Source organism: Anolis sagrei, chromosome X, assembly GCF_037176765.1.
Source record: "Anolis sagrei isolate rAnoSag1 chromosome X, rAnoSag1.mat, whole genome shotgun sequence".
Taxonomy (NCBI): Eukaryota; Metazoa; Chordata; class Lepidosauria; order Squamata; family Dactyloidae; genus Anolis; species Anolis sagrei.
The window spans coordinates 62,210,095-62,228,007 of NC_090034.1; positions in this window are offsets into that span (position 1 = coordinate 62,210,095).

A 17,913-nucleotide genomic window follows, 5' to 3' on the forward strand; every position below is an offset into this window, starting at 1 on the left:
AGAATGAGTTACCAGTTAGTTATGACTTGGTTATCACAGGGTTATAATAGGATTGATCACTTAGTTATCACTTACTTATAATGGGTTCTTAGTTATTACTTGCTTACAAATGGAGCCCCCGGTGGCGCAGTGGGTTAAACCCCTGTGCCGGCAGGACTGAAGACCGACAGGTTGCAAGTTCGAATTTGGGGAGAGGCGGATGAGCTCCCTCTATCAGCTCCAGCTCCTCATGCGGGGACATGAGAGAAGCCTCCCACAAGGATGATAAAAATATCGAATAATCCGGGCGTCCCCTGGGCAACGTCCTTGCAGACGGCCAATTCTCTCACACCAGAAGTGACTTGCAGTTTCTCAAGTCACTCCTGACACAAAAAAATGCTGTTCTTGCAGGGCCATCGGTCACCAGAAGGGGGCGCTGCTGCACAAGGATTTCCAGTTCTTGCAAAGGCCCAACAGTAGGCGGCATTGCATTACATTACATATCATTCTCGTTACTTTCTTGGCTTAAAAAGCAGCTATCATATTATTATAATAATTACTATATCAATATTATTACATTAATGATACTACATAGAGTATCATGTGAACTGTAGGTGAACTGTGAATCCCAGTGACTACAACTCCCAAATGTCAAGGTCTATTTCCCCCCAACTCCATCTGTGTTCATATTTGGGCGTATTGGGTGCTTGTGCCAAGTTTGGTCCAGATCCATCATTGTTTGAGTTCACAGTGCTCTCTGGATGTAGGTGAACTACAACTCCCAAACTCAAGGTCAGTGCCCACCAAACCCTTCCAGTATTTTCTGTTGGTCATGGGAGTTCTGTGTGTGGTGGAGGCTCCTTCTTTGAAAGCTTTTAAACAGAGGCTGGATGGCCATCTGCCAGGGGTGCTTTGAATGCGATTTCCCTGCTTCTTGGCAGGGGGTTGGACTGGATGGCCCATGAGGTCTCCTCCAACTCTATGATTCTATGATTCAATTCCATCGTTGATGGAGTTCAGAATACTCTTGGATTGTAGGTGAATTATAAATCCCAGCAACTACAAATCCCAAATGACAAAATCATAATTTTTTGAGTGATGGTCACTCCTTGTGTTGTGAGACGTTTTGTTGCCAAATTTGGTGTGATTTCGTTCATCGGTTCTTTTGGTTTTAAGGTACTCATTACACACAGAGCATTTTTATATAGATAGATAGATTTGGATAGATAGATAGACAGACAGATAGACGCTTTAATTGTGGTGCTGGAGGAAAATCCTGAGCGTGCCTTCGACCAGAAGAAGATCCAACCAGTCTATCCTCCAGGGAAGAAAGCCCAACTCAGTGTTTCTCAACCTGGGGGTCGGGACCCCTCGGGGGGGTCGCGAGGGGGTGTCAGAGTGGTCACCATCAGAAAATAGTATTTTCTGTGTGGGAAGTTTGGCCCAAATCTCTCATTGGTGGGGTTCAGAATGTGCTTTGATTGTAGGTGAACTATAAATCCCAGCAATTACAACTCTCAAATGTCAAGGTCTATTTTCCCCAAACTCCATTAGTGTTCATATTTGAACATATTGAATATTTGTGCCAAGTTTGGTCCAGATCTGTCATTGTTTGAGTCCACAGTTCTCTCTGGTTGTAGGTGAACTACAACTCCAAAACTCAAGGTCAATGCCCACTAAACCTTTCCAGTATTTTCCGTTGGTCAAGGGAGTTCTGTGTGTCGAGTTTGGTTCAATTCCATCATTGGTGGAGTTCAGAATGCTCTTTGATTGTTGGTGAACTATGAATCCCAGTAAGTACAATTCCCAAATGTCAAGGTCTATTTCCTCCAAACTCCATCTGTGTTCATATTTAGGCATATGGAATTTTTGTGTCAAGTTTGGTCCAGATCCATCATTGTTTGAGTCCACAGTGCTCTCTGGATGTAGGTGAACTACAACTCCAAAACTCAAGGTCAATGCCCACCAAACCCTTCCAGTGTTTTCTGTTGGTCATGGGAGTTTGGTTCCTTTCCATCGTTGGTGGAGTTCAGAATGGTCTTTGATTGTAGGTGAACTATAAATCCCAGAAACTATAACTCCAAAATTACAGAATCAATCTGCCCCCACCCCCAACACCACCAGTATTCAAATTTGGGCATATCGGGTATTTGTGCCAAATTGGGTCTAGTGAATACATCCTGCATATCAGATATTTACATTATGATTCATAACAGTAGCAAATCTACAGCTGGGAAGTAGCAACAAAAATAATGTTATGGTTGGGGGGTCACCACCACATGAGGAACTGCATTCAGGGGTCATGGCATTTGGAAGGGTGAGAACCACTGGCCCAACTGATCACTAGAGGGATGGAGATTACAGGCAAAGATGAAGTCCTTTGACCACATCATGAGAAGACAGGAAAGCTTGGAAGAAGATAATGATGCTGAGGATAAGGGAAGGAAAAAGGAAGAGGGGCCGACCAAGGACAAGGTGGGTGGATGGTATCCTTGAAGGAAATGGCTTGACCTTGAAGGTGCTGGGGGTGACCACAGCCGACAGGGAGGTCTGGCCTGAGATGGGCCAGGAGGGCACCAAGAGGCGGAAGCAACTCAACAAATACCAACAACATAAATATGCAGAGAAATACATATATCTTTGTGTGTGTATATATATATATATATATATATATATATATATATATATTTAGAGAAATATATATGGGGAAAATATATACTGTATACTTATGTAGATAAATATGTAGAAATACATGTATATACATATATGTGTATATATGTATATATTTGCATATATAAATATATATAAAGAGAAATATATATGTATATAAACTCACACATATATATTCCTCTACATATTACATATGTATACGAATGAGGCACCCTATTCATTCATTCATTCATTCATATATATATATATAAATAAATGTAATGTTAGTTCGTGCTACCATCAGAACTCAAAAACCACTGGGGGAATTGACACCAAATTTGGACACAAGACACCTAACAGTCCAATTTATGTCCTCCACTCAAAAAAATTGATTTTGTCATTTGGGAGTTGTTGTTGGGATTTATAGTTTACCTACAATCAAAGAGCATTCTGAACTCCACCAATGATGGAATTGGGCCAAACTTAGCACACAGGGCTCCCATGACCAACAGAAAAAACTGGAAAGGTTTGGTGGACATTGACCTTGAGTTTGGGAACTCTGTCTTCATATTTGGGCATATGGAGTATTTGCCCCTATTGATGCAGGCCAAAATCCCATTGGACTAGTTTCCTTGTCAGAAGGTCATGGGGGACCTTGTTGAAGGCCTTGCTGAAATCCAGGTACGCTACGTCCACGGCATTCCCCGCATCTACCCAGCTTGTAACTCTATCGAAAAAAGAGATCAGATTAGTCTGGCATAACTTGTTTTTGATAAATCCATGTTGACTATTAGCGATGACCGCATTTGTTTCTAAGTGTTTGCAGACCGCTTCCTTAACAATCTTTTCCAAAATCTTGCCCGGTATCGACGTGAGGCTGACCGGACGGTAGTTGTTTGGGTCATCCTTTTTTCCCTTCTTGAAGATTGGGACCACATTGGCCCTCCTCCAATCTGCTGGAACTTCTCCCGTTCTCCAAGAACTCTAAAAAATGATTGCCAATGGTTCCGAAATGACTTCCGCTAGTTCCTTCAATACTCTTGGGTGTAATTGATCTGGCTCTGGGGAAATAGAGCTAAATTGAAATAGAAATAGAGCTAAATCCTTTTTTTCCTTCTTGAAGATTGGGACCACATTGGCCCTCCTCCAGTCTGGTGGAACTTCTCCTGTTGGCACTCCCCTCCTTCTTTCCATTTTTTAGCTATTAACAATCTTGCTGCTGTTACCAGATTGGCAATTAATTTTTTTAGTTCTTTTGGTATTTTAACATTATCAATAAATGACAGCAGTGCTTTCTCTGTTATCTCTATTTGGGGGATTCTTCTTATTTCTTGAAATACATTTCCCCAAAATTTTTGAACAAATTTGCAAGACCACCACATGTGTATATATGTGCCAGTTTCTTGACAGCCCCTCCAGCACTGCTTAGAATGTTTCTTGTCAAGTTGGTTTAATCTGATTGGTGTGAGGTACCATCGCCACACCACTTTGTAATAATTCTCTTTTATTCTTATTGACATATTTTTTAAATATTTATTTCATTTATTTATTTCAATTACTTTTACCTCGCCCTTCTCACCCCAAGGGGGACTCAGGGCGGCTTACAGACGAAGGCACAATTCGATGCCTGAATCAATTCACAAACAATACAAAAAGCAATTCAAAGAGTTAACAATTAAAAACATCAATACACAATAAAATAGCAAGACAATCTCATTCTCAGTGTTCAGAGTCCGTATATCCATTCCATTCCATCTGTCCTTGTTTATCATCAGGTCTTTCCTTTAACTGCTAGAATGTCCAAAAGCTTGGTCCCAGATCCAGGTCTTCAGTCTTTTCCTAAATGCCAGAAGGGAAGTCGCTGATCTAACCTCCTCGGGGAGTGAGTTCCATAGGTGAGGGGCCACCACTGAGAAGGCCCTGCTCCTCGTCCCCGCCAACCTCACTTGTGATAGTGGCGGAGTCGAGAGCAGGGCCTCCCCAGATGATCTTAAAGTTCGAGATAGGATGTAGAGGGAGATCCGTTCGGACAAATACACTGGGCCGGAACCGTATAGGGTTTTGTAGGTCAAAACCAGTACTTTGAATTGTGCTCAGAATTGGATCAGCAGCCAGTGGAGCTGACGCAATAGGGGGGTGGTATGCTCCCTATACGCCGCTCCGGTGAGCAATCTGGCTGCTTCTCGCTGGACTAGTTGTAGTTTCCGAGCAGTCTTCAAAGGCAACCCCACGTAGAGTGCGTTGCAGTAATCCAACCGGGATGTAACAAGGGCATGGACCACCGTGGCCAGATCTGACTTCCCAAGGTACGGGCGCAGCTGGCGCACAAGTTTTAATTGTGCAAAAGCTCTCCCAGCCACCGCCGAGACCTGGGGTTCCAGGCTCAGCGATGAGTCCAGGATCACTCCCAAGCTGCGAACCTGCGTCTTCAGGGGGAGTGTAACCCCGTCTAACACAGGCTGTAACCCTATACCCTATTCGGCCTTACGACTGACCAGTAGGACCTCTGTCTTGTCTGGATTCAATTTCAATTTGTTAGCTCTCATCCAGTCCGATACAGCAGCTAGACACCGGTTCAAGGTCTGGACAGCCTCCTTGGTGACAGGTGGAAAGGAGTGACAGATTTGGACATCATCTGCGTAGAGATAACATCTCATTCCGAAACTCCGAATTATCTCCCCCAGCGGCTTCATGTAGATGTTAAATAACATTGGGGACAGAATTGAACCCTGTGGGACTCCACACAACAACGGTTGCGGAGCCAAACAGGTGTCACCCTGTAACACCTTCTGGGACCGTCCCTCAAGGAAGGATTGGAGCCACTGCAAAGCAGTGCCCCCGAGCCCCATGTCCATGAGGCGCCCCAGAAGGATACCGTGATCGACACATAATATACGCATATTCCACATTCCTTTCCAGTTTTGTGGGTGTATTACTTTATTACAATCAAACTCCCACATTCTTTTGAGGTGCTGCTGCTCCTGGAGAAGTCCCAGTGTAGTTTGATGTGTTCATTTTCTGTAACTTTTTCAGGCTTGTGATCCCACCAGTTCTTTGTCACAGGCAGATATTACTATTATTATTATTATTATTATTATTATTATTATTATTACTAAGTCCTTGTGGGTTTTTTCGGGCTATATGGCCATGTTCTAGAGGCATTTCTCCTGACGTTTCGCCTGCATCTATGGCAAGCGTCCTCACCTCTGAGGATGCTTGCCATAGCTGCAGGCAAAACGTCAGGAGAGAATGCCCCTAGAACATGGCCATATAGCCCGAAAAAACCCACAAGAACCTAGTGATTCCAGCCATGAAAGCCTTCGACAATTATTATTATTATTAGATTTTAACAATGTTTTAACTTTTGTGCTGTATGTATGTTTTACTTTGTTGTAAGCCGCCTTGGGTCCACTTGCAGAGAAAAGCAGGGTAAAAATACCATTAATTAATCTATATAAATAAAAATGTAATGTTAGTTCGTGCTACCATCAGAACTCCAAAACCACTGGGGGAATTGGCACCAAATTTGGACACAAGACACCTAACAGTCCAATTTATGTCCTCCACTAAAAAAAATTGATTTTGTCATTTGGTAATTGTCGTTGCTGGGATTTATAGTTTACCTACAATCAAAGAGCATTCTGAACTCCACCAATGATGGAATTGGGCCACACTTAGCACACAGGGCTCCCATGACCAACAGAAAAAACTGGAAAGGTTTGGTGGAAATTGACCTTGAGTTTGGGAATTGTAGTTCACCCACATCCAGAGAGCACTGTGGACTCAAACAATGATGGATCTGGACCAAACTTGGCACGAATATTCCATATGCCCAAATATGAACACAGATGGAGTATAAGGGAAATAGACCTTGACATTTGGGAGTTGTCGTTGCTGGGATTTATAGTTCACCTACAATCAAAGAGCATTCTGAACTTCACCAATGATGGAATTGAACCAAACCTGGCACATAGAACTCCCATGACCAACAGAAAACACTAGAAGGGTTTGGTGCGCATTGACCTTGAGTTTGGGAGTTGTAGTTCACTTACATCCAGAGAGCACATCAAACAATGATGGATCTGGACCAAACTTGGCACAAATACTCTATATGACCAAATATGAACACAGATGGAGTTTGGGGAAAATAGACCTTGACATTTGGGAGTTGTAGTTACTGGGATTTATAGTTCACTTACAATCAAGGAGCATTCTGAACTCCACCAATGATGGAATTGAACCAAACATGGCATACAGGACTTCCATGACCAACAGAACACACTAGAAGGGTTTGGTGGGCATTGACCTTGAGTTTGGGAGTTGTAGTTCACCTACATCCAGAGAGTACTGTGGACTTAAACAATGATGGATCTGGACCAAACTTGACACAAATATTCCATATGCCCAAATATGAACACAGTTGGAGTTTGGAAGAAATAGACCTTGACATTTGGGATTTGTAGTTACTGGGATTTATAGTTCACTACAATTAAAGAGCATTCTGAAACCCACAAACGACAGAAATGGGTTAAACTTCCCACACAGAACCCCCATGACCAACAGACAATACTTAAGGCCATCCAGTCCAACTCTCTTCACCAGGGCAAGAAAATATAATCAGAGCCCTCCTGACAAAGAGCCATCCAGTCATAAATATAGATAGATAGATATGATTCTCTTGCGCACACACAGATATAGTATCACAGATTTGAAAGAGACCCTTAAAGAAGGACTATGATATGTTGCATCTTCCAGAATAGGCAAACCAGACACTCTCCACATCAACCCTGACAAAGACACAACAGGAAATACTGTTTACTCACAAGCAGAAAGGAATTACATACATTAGAAACCAACACTTTCTCATTACTTTATTTTCCAGATCACCAGACTGGGCCACAGCAACGCGTGGCAGGGGACAGCTAGTAATAATAATAATAATAATAATAATAATAATACTTATTTTTCTTCTGCTCCTGGGCTCTAAATGTGCCTTGATGGAGAGCAGTGAGGGCTGTGTGTTGGGTTGGAGGCCCACCTGGGGGGCTTTGACCCAATTATCCCCCAATTAGAAGGGGCTTCGAGGGGAAGGAAAGACAGCTGCGGGAATGGGCCTGGCCTTATTGTTATTAGGGGGAAAGAGGGGGTCCCATAAGGGCAGTGCTTCCCCCCACCGCCACTGCGACCCTTCAGGCCGAATTAGTGCTGCTGCAATGGGTGGGCTCTCTTTCCTTCCCAAAGCAATGGAAGCCATGGGGAGCCCCAAAGACCATCTAGTCCAGCCCCATTCCTTCCTGGCACCGTCCGATCCCTCCTGGCAGATGGCCAGCCCCATTCCAAACCTCCAGAGGAAGGAGTCTTCCAGGCAGTCTATATCCCACCACTGAATGCCCCCCTCCCTCTCTCTATATATAATGAGTCCAGAGTGAAGAGGGGGCAGCCAGGAAAACCCAGTTCCATCGTGTCTCCTGCAGCATCACTTGGGAGCCCCTTAATATATGCAAATGATAATAATATATAGATTGTAATAACTATTGTAAATAATATATGTAAAATAATAGAATCATAGAGTTGGAAGAGACCTCATGGGCCATCCAGTCCAACCCCCTGCCAAGAAGCAGGAAAACTGCATTCAAAGCATCCCCAACAGATGGCCATCCAGCCTCTGTTTAAAAGCTTCCAAAGAAGGAGCCTCCATCACACTCCGGGGCAGAGAGTTCCACTGCTGAACAGCTCTCACAGTCAGGAAGTTCTTCCTAATGTTCAGATATGATAAAAAATAAAATATATGTATATAATAAAATTGTAATGTAATAGTACTAATATGTTATATATAATAATGTTGTAATGTATTATATATACTACAACTAACAGTATAATATATTGGGAGTGTATTACATATATTGTGGTATTCTAGATTAACATAAATAATATAAAATAATGCAATCTATATGCTCTCTCTCTCTCTCTATATATATATATATATAATGCTAGCCGTCCCCCACCACGTGTTGCTGTGGCTCAGTCTGGTGATCTGGAAAATAAAGTTATGAGAAAGTGTTGGTTTCTAATATATGTAATTCTTTTATGCTTGTGAGTAAACAGTATTTCTTGCTGTTTCTTTGTCAGTGTTGATGTAGACATTGTCTGGTTTGCCTACTCTGGAACATGCAACATGTCATTGTCATTCTTTAGGGGTCCCTTTCAAATCTAGGATACTATATCTGTCATATACATGTGTGTGTGTGTGAATCATACGTATCTATATCTGTGGCTGGATGGCTCTTTGTCAGGAGGGCTTTGGATTATGTTTTCTTACCCTGGTGAAGGGAGTTGGACTGGATGGCCTTAAGGCAGCTTTTCTCAAACTAGGGGTCACGCGCGGGGTATCTAAAGGGTTGCCAAAGGCCACCAGAAAACACAATATTTCCTGTTGGTCATGGGGGTTCTGTGTGGGACGTTTGGCCCAATTCTATCATTGGTGGGATTCAGAATGCTCTTTGGTTGTTAGGTGAACTATAAATCCCAGTAACTACAATTCCCAAATGTCAAGGTCTATTTCCCCCAAACTCTGTGTTCATATTTGGGCATATGGAGTATTTGTGCCAAGTTTGGTCTAGATCCATGATGGTGAACCTATGACACGTGTGTCAGCACTGACACGCGTAGCCATTTTTGATGACACACAGCAGCATGCGGCCGCATATAGAGAAGATGGGGCCGCATCCCAAGAAGGACATTTCATCCTCGGCTCCTACACCAGCATTTTTCTATAATGCCGAGATATATGGCATTACAGAAAAAACAGGTAACTTAAATAATTAGTTTTTGGTTTATTAAATACAGTTATATATTACAATAATATATTTTTCTTACTAAACTATAAATATCATGATTTTTTTTTCTCAAAGTGATATCCCACCCGAGTTATGCTCGGGTTTTTTTGGTGAGTATTGACACACCAAACTCAAAAGGTTGCCCATCATTGGTCTAGATCCTTCATTGTTTGAGTCCACAGTGCTCTCTGGATTTAGGTGAACTACGACTCCAAAACTCAAGGTCAATGCCCACCAAACCCTTCCAGGGTTTTCTGTTGGTCATGGGAGTTCTGTGTGCCAAGTTTGGTTCAATTCCATCATTGGTGTGGTTCAGAATGCTCTTTGGTTGTAGGTGAACTATAAATCCCAGCAACTACAACTCCCAAATGACAAAATCAATTTTTTCGGTGATGGTCACTCCTTGGCGTAATAGCTGTCTTGTGGCCAAAGTTGGCAGCAAATAAATAAATAAATAAATTCATCCAGCGGATTTTGTGTTATGATGTCAATCAAAATGAACAGAGCATCTATATAAATAAAAATGTAATGTTTGTTTGTGGTATTCACAGAACTCAAAAACCCCTGGATGAATTGGCACCAAATTTGGACACAATACACCTAACAACCCAATGTATGTTCTCCACTCAAAAAACCCCCATGAAAACAAAGAGCAGAAAGGACTTCTCGGCTACATGTCCACAAAGGAGAAACTGCATGTCTACAACAGCCGTCTGTTTCCTCGTGGGGAAACAGACGGCTGTTAAAGCATGAGGAGCCAGGCGCGCGTGCATGCCCCCCCCACACACACACACACAAGTGAGAGTGGGCACCATGGGAGTGGAGGGGGAGGCTTGCCGCATGGAGCCCCTTCTCTTTCCCTGCTATGCCAGGAGGGCGGTCTCCTCCTCCTCCACCTTTCCCTGTTGGAAGAAGCCGGCGGGTGGGGGACGGACTTTCTGTAGACTCTTCTTTCTGTTTTAACTCTTTCCTTTCTGTCTGACCTGCTCGCCTGTCTCCGGCAATACGAGCACGCATTTAACACAACAATTCAATACAATAAGCCTTTATTGGCATAACATGGCAGAGAGTATAAAAAATAGTACACATAATAAAAAAGGGCTTCTCGTTTGCTACACATTCAGTTTGCAGACTTCATTCAGGAATCTTGCCACTGAAAGGCAGCAGCTAAAGTCCTGGCAATTTAAAAGCAAAATCACTTTGTCAGAATCGCTGCGGTTCTTCAGTGAGTCTAAAACTTGTGTTAGCAGACTGGATCTTAGCTCCTGGTAGAGTGGACAGTGCAGGAGACTATGCGGTATGGAGTCTAGCTGTCCTGTGCTGCAGAGGCAGACCCTCTTGTCGCTCGGGAGGCCATTGAGTCTTCCTCTATGGAGCGGCGATGGCATGATGTTAAATCTAGCCAGCATGTAGGCTCTTCTGTAAGAGGGGTTGGTGAGCTCTGTGATGTAAAAGGCTGGATTTCCCTGTGTGTATGGAATTGCCAAGTTAATAGGTGAGCAGGATTTGTTTGCCAAGCTCAACAATTGGTTGTGGTCCCTATCTAGCAGCCTCCTTTTGATGAGGGTAAAAAACTCGGGAAAAGATAGTAGGGTCAGGAAATCGCTGTCGTAGCCCAATTCCCCGATCTTTGCTAGGACAGTTGAGCACCATTTGGAGTGGTGGAGTTCGCTCAAGGTGAGTTGAGTCAGAGAGTCTCTGGGACTTTGATAGTGTATAGATAGCCAAAATTTAATGACGATTAGCCAGATAGTAGCCTCAATAGAATATTGCCCAGATTCAAGACAAAGAACTGCATACGGGACACAGTTGGGGGCACCATATAGTTTGTGGAGGAATTTCGAATGAAAAGATCTGATGGCGCTGTTATTGGGGGTTAACCAGATGGGTGCTCCATAGAGAAGTTGTGACATCGCCTTTGCTTTGAAGACTTGCAGAGCTAGGGGGATATATTGATTACCCCTGGAGTGGAAGAACCTCCTGGCCAGATAAGGCTGCGAATTGCTAACAACAACATAAACAAGGATAGATGGAGATCATACAGAACCATCAGAACATCGCTGGGCCAGCTACTACGTATACCCCCTCCAAGTGTGGACCTAATTAAAGTGAAATGGTTACCCCAAGTCTCTGCAGACAAGACCATTGAAATTACTTTTGAGCAATCAATACTACCATCTATGCTGATGAAGATGAAGCTCTTCTTGCTCAAATTCCAAATAGTTCCACTGAGGGTTTTCCGTGATCTGGACATTAGCCCACCGATAACTCCCATGCACGGCGACGACATGCCTGCATCAGTGGGCAAACCCAGCCTACTAACCTCCAGGGAGGCTTCCGGAAAAAATAAGCCACAGCCCAGTCCAGCTAAGGCTGTTAGCAAACCATCACAGAAGCACTCCATGAGCCTGAGCAATGCAGTCTGCGGCGATCAGCGAGACACTGATCTTGGATTGGGTCACCTCGAGACTGCAGCGACCACTATAGAGATCCCGGATGAGCCATGGGCGGGCTTAATGTCCACTGTAGAGTCCCCACAGGATGAAATGGACTTAGAAGTGGCCCCTATAAATGACCTTCTGGAGCTGGAGCTGAACGAGAAGGACGCGACCCGCACCCTGTCTCCAATTCAGGTCCTGGTCCACAGGAAGGATGGCAGCAGCCCCCCTACTCATGATCTATTTCCCAGGGAAGGAAAGAGTTCACCCCCTACACCACTGCTGATTAACACTACTGCCAAAGAAATGCAACAACAACAACAGCAACATCTGCGGCAAGGCAGAGAGGAGAAAAGAGATTCCATCAACAGCTGTGTTTTCAATGGGGATATTGGAGGCATCGCACTAGCCTCAGATATCACTCCTGAGAAAACCATCTCAGCCCCTAGCCCGGTACCTACAGCAAGCATTTAACACACACACACACACACACACACACAGGAGGTAGCTGCCTCTGCCACACTCCACTCGAAAGGACTTCCTTCCCTTCTTTCCTCCCTCCCTTTCTTTCCTTTTCTTCCTTCCTTCCCCTTCCTTTCCTCCCCTCCTCCTTCCTTCCTGTCCCTCCCTCCTTCGTTCTCCTTCCTTTCCTTCTTTCCCTCCTTCCCTTCCTTCCTGTCCCTCCTTTCTTCTTCCTTTCCTTCCTCCCTCCCTCCCTTCCTTTCCTCCTTCTTTCCCTTTCTTAATTTCCTTCCCTCCCTCCTTTCTTCACCCCCTCCTTCCTTTCCCTCCTTCCTTCTCCTTCCTTTCCTTCCTTCCTTCCTTCCTGTCCCTCCTTCTTTCTTTTCCTTCCCTTCTTTCCCTCCTTCCTTCCTCCTTCCTTTCCTTCTTTCTATGTAAGATATAAATATAATATTTTGTATATATATATTTATATAGATTACTATATAATATGTTACATATATTACTATATAATACAAATTAAATGGAAGGGACAGTCAAGAAATAACGAGGGAAAGAGGGAAGGAATGAAGGAGGGAAAGGGGGAAGGAAGGAAGGAGACAAGGAGGGAGGGAAAGAAGAAAGGAAAGAAAGAAAGAAAGAAAGAAAGAAAGAAAGAAAGAAAGAGAAGCAAGGAAGGAGAGAAGGAAATAAAAAAGTGAAAGGAAAAAGAGAAGGAAAGGAGAGAAGGAACGAAAGACAGGGAAGGAAGGAAGGAAGGAAGGAAGGAAGGAAGGAAGGAAGGAAGGAAGGATGGAACCAAAGGGCAAAGAAGGGGGGAAAGAAACAGGTAGAGATGGAAGAAAGAAGAGAAATAGGAAGGGAAAGAAATAGAGGAAAGGAAGGAAAGAGGGAAGGAAGGAAAGAAAGAGGGAGGGAAGTTTGGCCACAGCAACACGTGGCGGGTACAGCTAGTCTATACAAATAAAAACGTAATGTTCGTTTGTGGGATTAACGTAACTCAAAAACCACTGGGGGAATTGGCACCAAATTTGAACACAAGACACCTAACAACCCAATGTATGTCCTTCACTCGAAAATTGATTTTGTAATTTGGGAGTTGTAGTTGCTGGGATTTGTAGTTCACCTACAATCAAAGAGCATTCTGAACCCCCCCAACGATGGAACTGAACCAAACTTGGCACACAGGACTTCCAAGACCAACAGATAACAGTAGAAGGGTTTAGTGGGCATTGACCTTGAGTTTTGAGTTATAGTTTACCTACATCCAGAGAGCACTGTGGACTCAAACAATGATGGATCCGGACCAAACTTGGCACAAATACTCCATATGCCCAAATATGAACACAGATGGAGTTGGGGGGAAATAGACCTTGACATTTGGGAGTTGTAGTTACTGGGATTTATAGTTCACCTACAATCAAAGAACATTCTGAATACCACCAACGTTAGAATTGAACCAAACTTTCACAGAACCCTCATGACCAACAGAATATACTGTGTTTTCTTATGGTCTTTGTTGACCCCACTAACACCCCTTTATGACCTTCGCAGGGGTCCCCACCCCCAGGTTGAGAAATGCTGCCTTAAGGCCATCCAGCCCAACTCCACCAGGGCAAGAAAACATAACCAAAGCCCTCCTGACAAAGAGCCATTCAGCCATAGATATAGATAGATATGATTCACACACACACACACACATATGTATATGACAGATATCTATATAAATAAAAATGTAATGTTCGTTTGTGGGATTAACAGAACTTAAAAACCACTGGACAAATTGACACCAAATTTGGACACAAGACACATAACAACCCAATGTATGTCCTTCACTCAAAAAAATTGATTTTGTCATTCGGGAGTTGTAGTTGCTGGGACTTATAGGTCACCTACAATCAAAGAGCATTCTGAACCCCACCAATGATGGAATTGAACCAAACTTGGCACACAGTTCTCCCATTATCAACAGAAGATACTGGAAGGGTTTGGTGGGCAGTGTCCTTTGGTTTTGGAGTTGTAGTTCACCTACATCCAGAGATCACTGTGGACTCAAACAATGATGGATCTGGACCAAACTCTACACGAATACTCAATATGCTCAAATGTGAACACTGGTGGAGTTTGGGGGAAAATAGAATCTTGACATTTGGGAGTTGTAGTTGCTGGGATTTATAGTTCACCTACAATCACAGAGCATTCTGATTCCCACCAACGATAGAATTGGGCCAAAGCTCCCACACAGAACCTCCATGTGGACCACAGCAACGCGTGGCAGGGGACGGCTAGTAATATCATAGAATTAAAAGGGACCCCTAAAGAAGGACAATTATATGTTGCATGTTCCAGTGTAGGCAAACCAGACAATCTCTACATTGAAACTGACACAAAAACAACAACCAAGAAATACTGTTTACTCACAAGCATAAAGAAATTACATATATTAGAAACCAACACTTTCTAATTACTTTATTTTCCAGATCACCAGACTGGGCCACAGCAACGCATGGCAGGGGACAGCTAGTATATATATATATAGAGAGAGAGAGAGAGAGAGAGAGAGTATTCTAAGATATTATATATAAGAAATATATAAGAATATAAGAATATATTATATATAAGAATGGATTTGATATAATATACAATAAGGGATTATGTATAAGAATATATAATATACTAGCTGTCCCCTGCCACGCATTGCTGTGGCCCGGTCTGGTGATCTGGAAAATAAATTAATGAGAAAGTGTTGGTTTCTAATATATGCAATTCCTTTATGCTTGTGAGTAAACAGTATTTCTTGTTGTTTCTTTGTCAGTGTTGATGTGGAGAGTGTCTGGTTTGCCTACTCTGGAACATGCAACATATCATTGTCCTTCTTTAGGGGTCTCTTTCAAATCTATGATACTATGTGTGTGTGAATCATATCTATCTATCTGTCTGTCTGTCTGTCTGTCTGTCTATCCATCTATAGTTATGACTGGATGGCTCTTTGTCTGGAGGGCTCTGATTCGAATGGTCCAAAATGCTGCAGCCAGGCTGCTAGCGGGATCATCTATAAGATCCCATATTACACCTATTCTGCAACAACTGCATTGGCTACCAATAGAACATCGGATCTCTTACAAGATGCTGATCCAGACATTTAGAGCTCAAAATGGCCAAGGACCTTTATATCTTAGGGACTGTCTCATTCCTTTTCCCCATCAGTGGTCGCAGAGGCACATTTGGAAGCTACAAGGCGTAGAGCTTTTTCGATCTATGCTCCAATTCTGTGGAACTCATTGCCTCCATATATTAGAGCAATGTCGGAGTTGCGGCCTTTTGCAAAGGCGCTCAAGACTTGGCTGTTTGGTTGTGCATTTAAGTAACCGGATCAAATTTTGCCATAGTCATTGCTGAATGTTTTTATGTTGAATGTTTTATGTTGAATGTTTTTATATTGAATGTTTTTATATTTAATGTTTTATATTGTGTATAAACTGTTTTAAATTGTAAGTCGCTCGGAGCACCTTGGTGGAGAGCGACTAATTAAGAAATAAAGTGATGATGATGATGATGATTACATTTTCTTGCCCTGGTGAAGAGAGTTGGACTGGATGGCCTTAAGTATTTTCTGTTGGTCATGGGTGTTCTGTGTGGGAAAATTACCTCAATTCTGTTGTTTGTGGGATTCAGAATGCTCTTTGATTGTAGGTGAACTATAAATCCCAGTAGCTACAAATCCCAAATGTGAAGGTCTATTTCCCCCCAACTCCATCTGTGTTCATATTTGGGCATATGGAATATTTGTGCCAAGTTTGGTCCAGATCCATCATTGTTTGAGTCCACAGTGTTGTCTGGATGTAGGTGAACTACAACTCCCAAACTCAAGGTCAATGCCCACCAAACGCTGCTAGTATTTTCTGTTGGTCATGGGAGTTTTGTGTGCCAAGTTTGGTTCAATTCCATCGTTGATGGAGTTCAGAATGCTCCTTGATTGTAGGTGAACTATAAATCCCAATAACTACAAATCCCAAATGTGAAGGTCTATTTCCCCCAAACTCCATCTGTGTTCATATTTGGGCATATGGAATATTTGTGCCAAGTTTGGTCCAGATCCATCATTGCTTGAGTCCACAGTGCTGTCTGGATGTAGGTGAACTACAACTCCCAAACTCAAGGTCAATGCCCACCAAACGCTGCTAGTATTTTCTGTTGGTCATGGGAGTTTTGTGTGCCAAGTTTGGTTCAATTCCATCGTTGATGGAGTTCAGAATGCTCCTTGATAGTAGGTGAACTATAAATCCCAATAACTACAAATCCCAAATGTGAAGGTCTATTTCCCCCAAACTCCATCTGTGTTCATATTTGGGCATATGGAATATTTGTGCCAAGTTTGGTCCAGATCCATCATTGTTTGAGTCCACAGTGATCTCTGGATGCAGGTGAACCACAACTCCCAAACTCAAGGTCAATGCCCACCAAACGCTGCTAGTATTTTCTGTTGGTCATGGGAGTTTTGTGTGCCACGTTTGGTTCAATTCCATCACTGATGGAGTCCAGAATGCTCCTTGATTGTAGGTGAATTATAAATCCCAGCAACTACAACTCCCAAATGACAAAATCATAATTTTTTGAGTGTTGCGAGACGTTTTGTTGCCAAATTTGGTGTGATTTCGTTGATTAGTTCTTTTGTTTTTAAGGTACTCATTATGCACAGAGCATTTTTATATATATATAGAAGATAATATATGCTATATCTTACTATATAAGAAAATACAGCATATAATAATATGTATATATCATGATAATGTAAACCTCTGACCCAACCAAGTGTCCTGTTTCCAACCTTTGTGCCAAAATCGATCCGTTCTCATAAATCTGTTGGAATGTTTGCTCTGGATGCCGAAACATTGCACACGTTTCTGCAAAAATGGTTTTTATTTTTAAATAAACCCTGGATCCCCGAAGCGTACCCACACAGAGAGAGCACTTCCCTTCTCTCCACCTTGGTCTATCTTAATTTTCAGTATAAGAAATATTGCATTATAAGGAATATTTTGAAAGGAGAAGCACCGATATCTTTGGACAGAGGGAGAGAGAAAGAAGAGGATTGAGAGAAAGCGACGGATTGCATTTGTTTGACGCGGCGACGGCACTGGGAGTGACGGGGACCCAAATTCTCCTAATGACCCCTTCTAGGGCAGCCATGGGGGTCCTACCCGAGCCCCTTTGCGTCAACGGGGCAGCCAGGCGTACTCGCTTCGCCTCCCAGCCCTCTGAGCGAAATTGAACCACAACAAGTTGCGCTGTGCAGATGGTTCCTCCTTTCTGCCTTCATTTGGCGCCCGAACAGGGACTTGTTTTTTTGGAGACTCGGCCTGGCTGCGAAATGGAAGCAAGGAGACACTAAAGCGGTATCAAACTGCAACAAGGGTGTTGTGTGTGCGGACTATTTGGGCCTCCATCGTTGAGGAATTGGGGAAAAGGGGGCCCTCTTTCCCTTTCTTTTTGTTTCCATGGGGCCACAGCAGTTCAAAGGGCCATTGGCTCTCTTTGGGCCCTTCCAG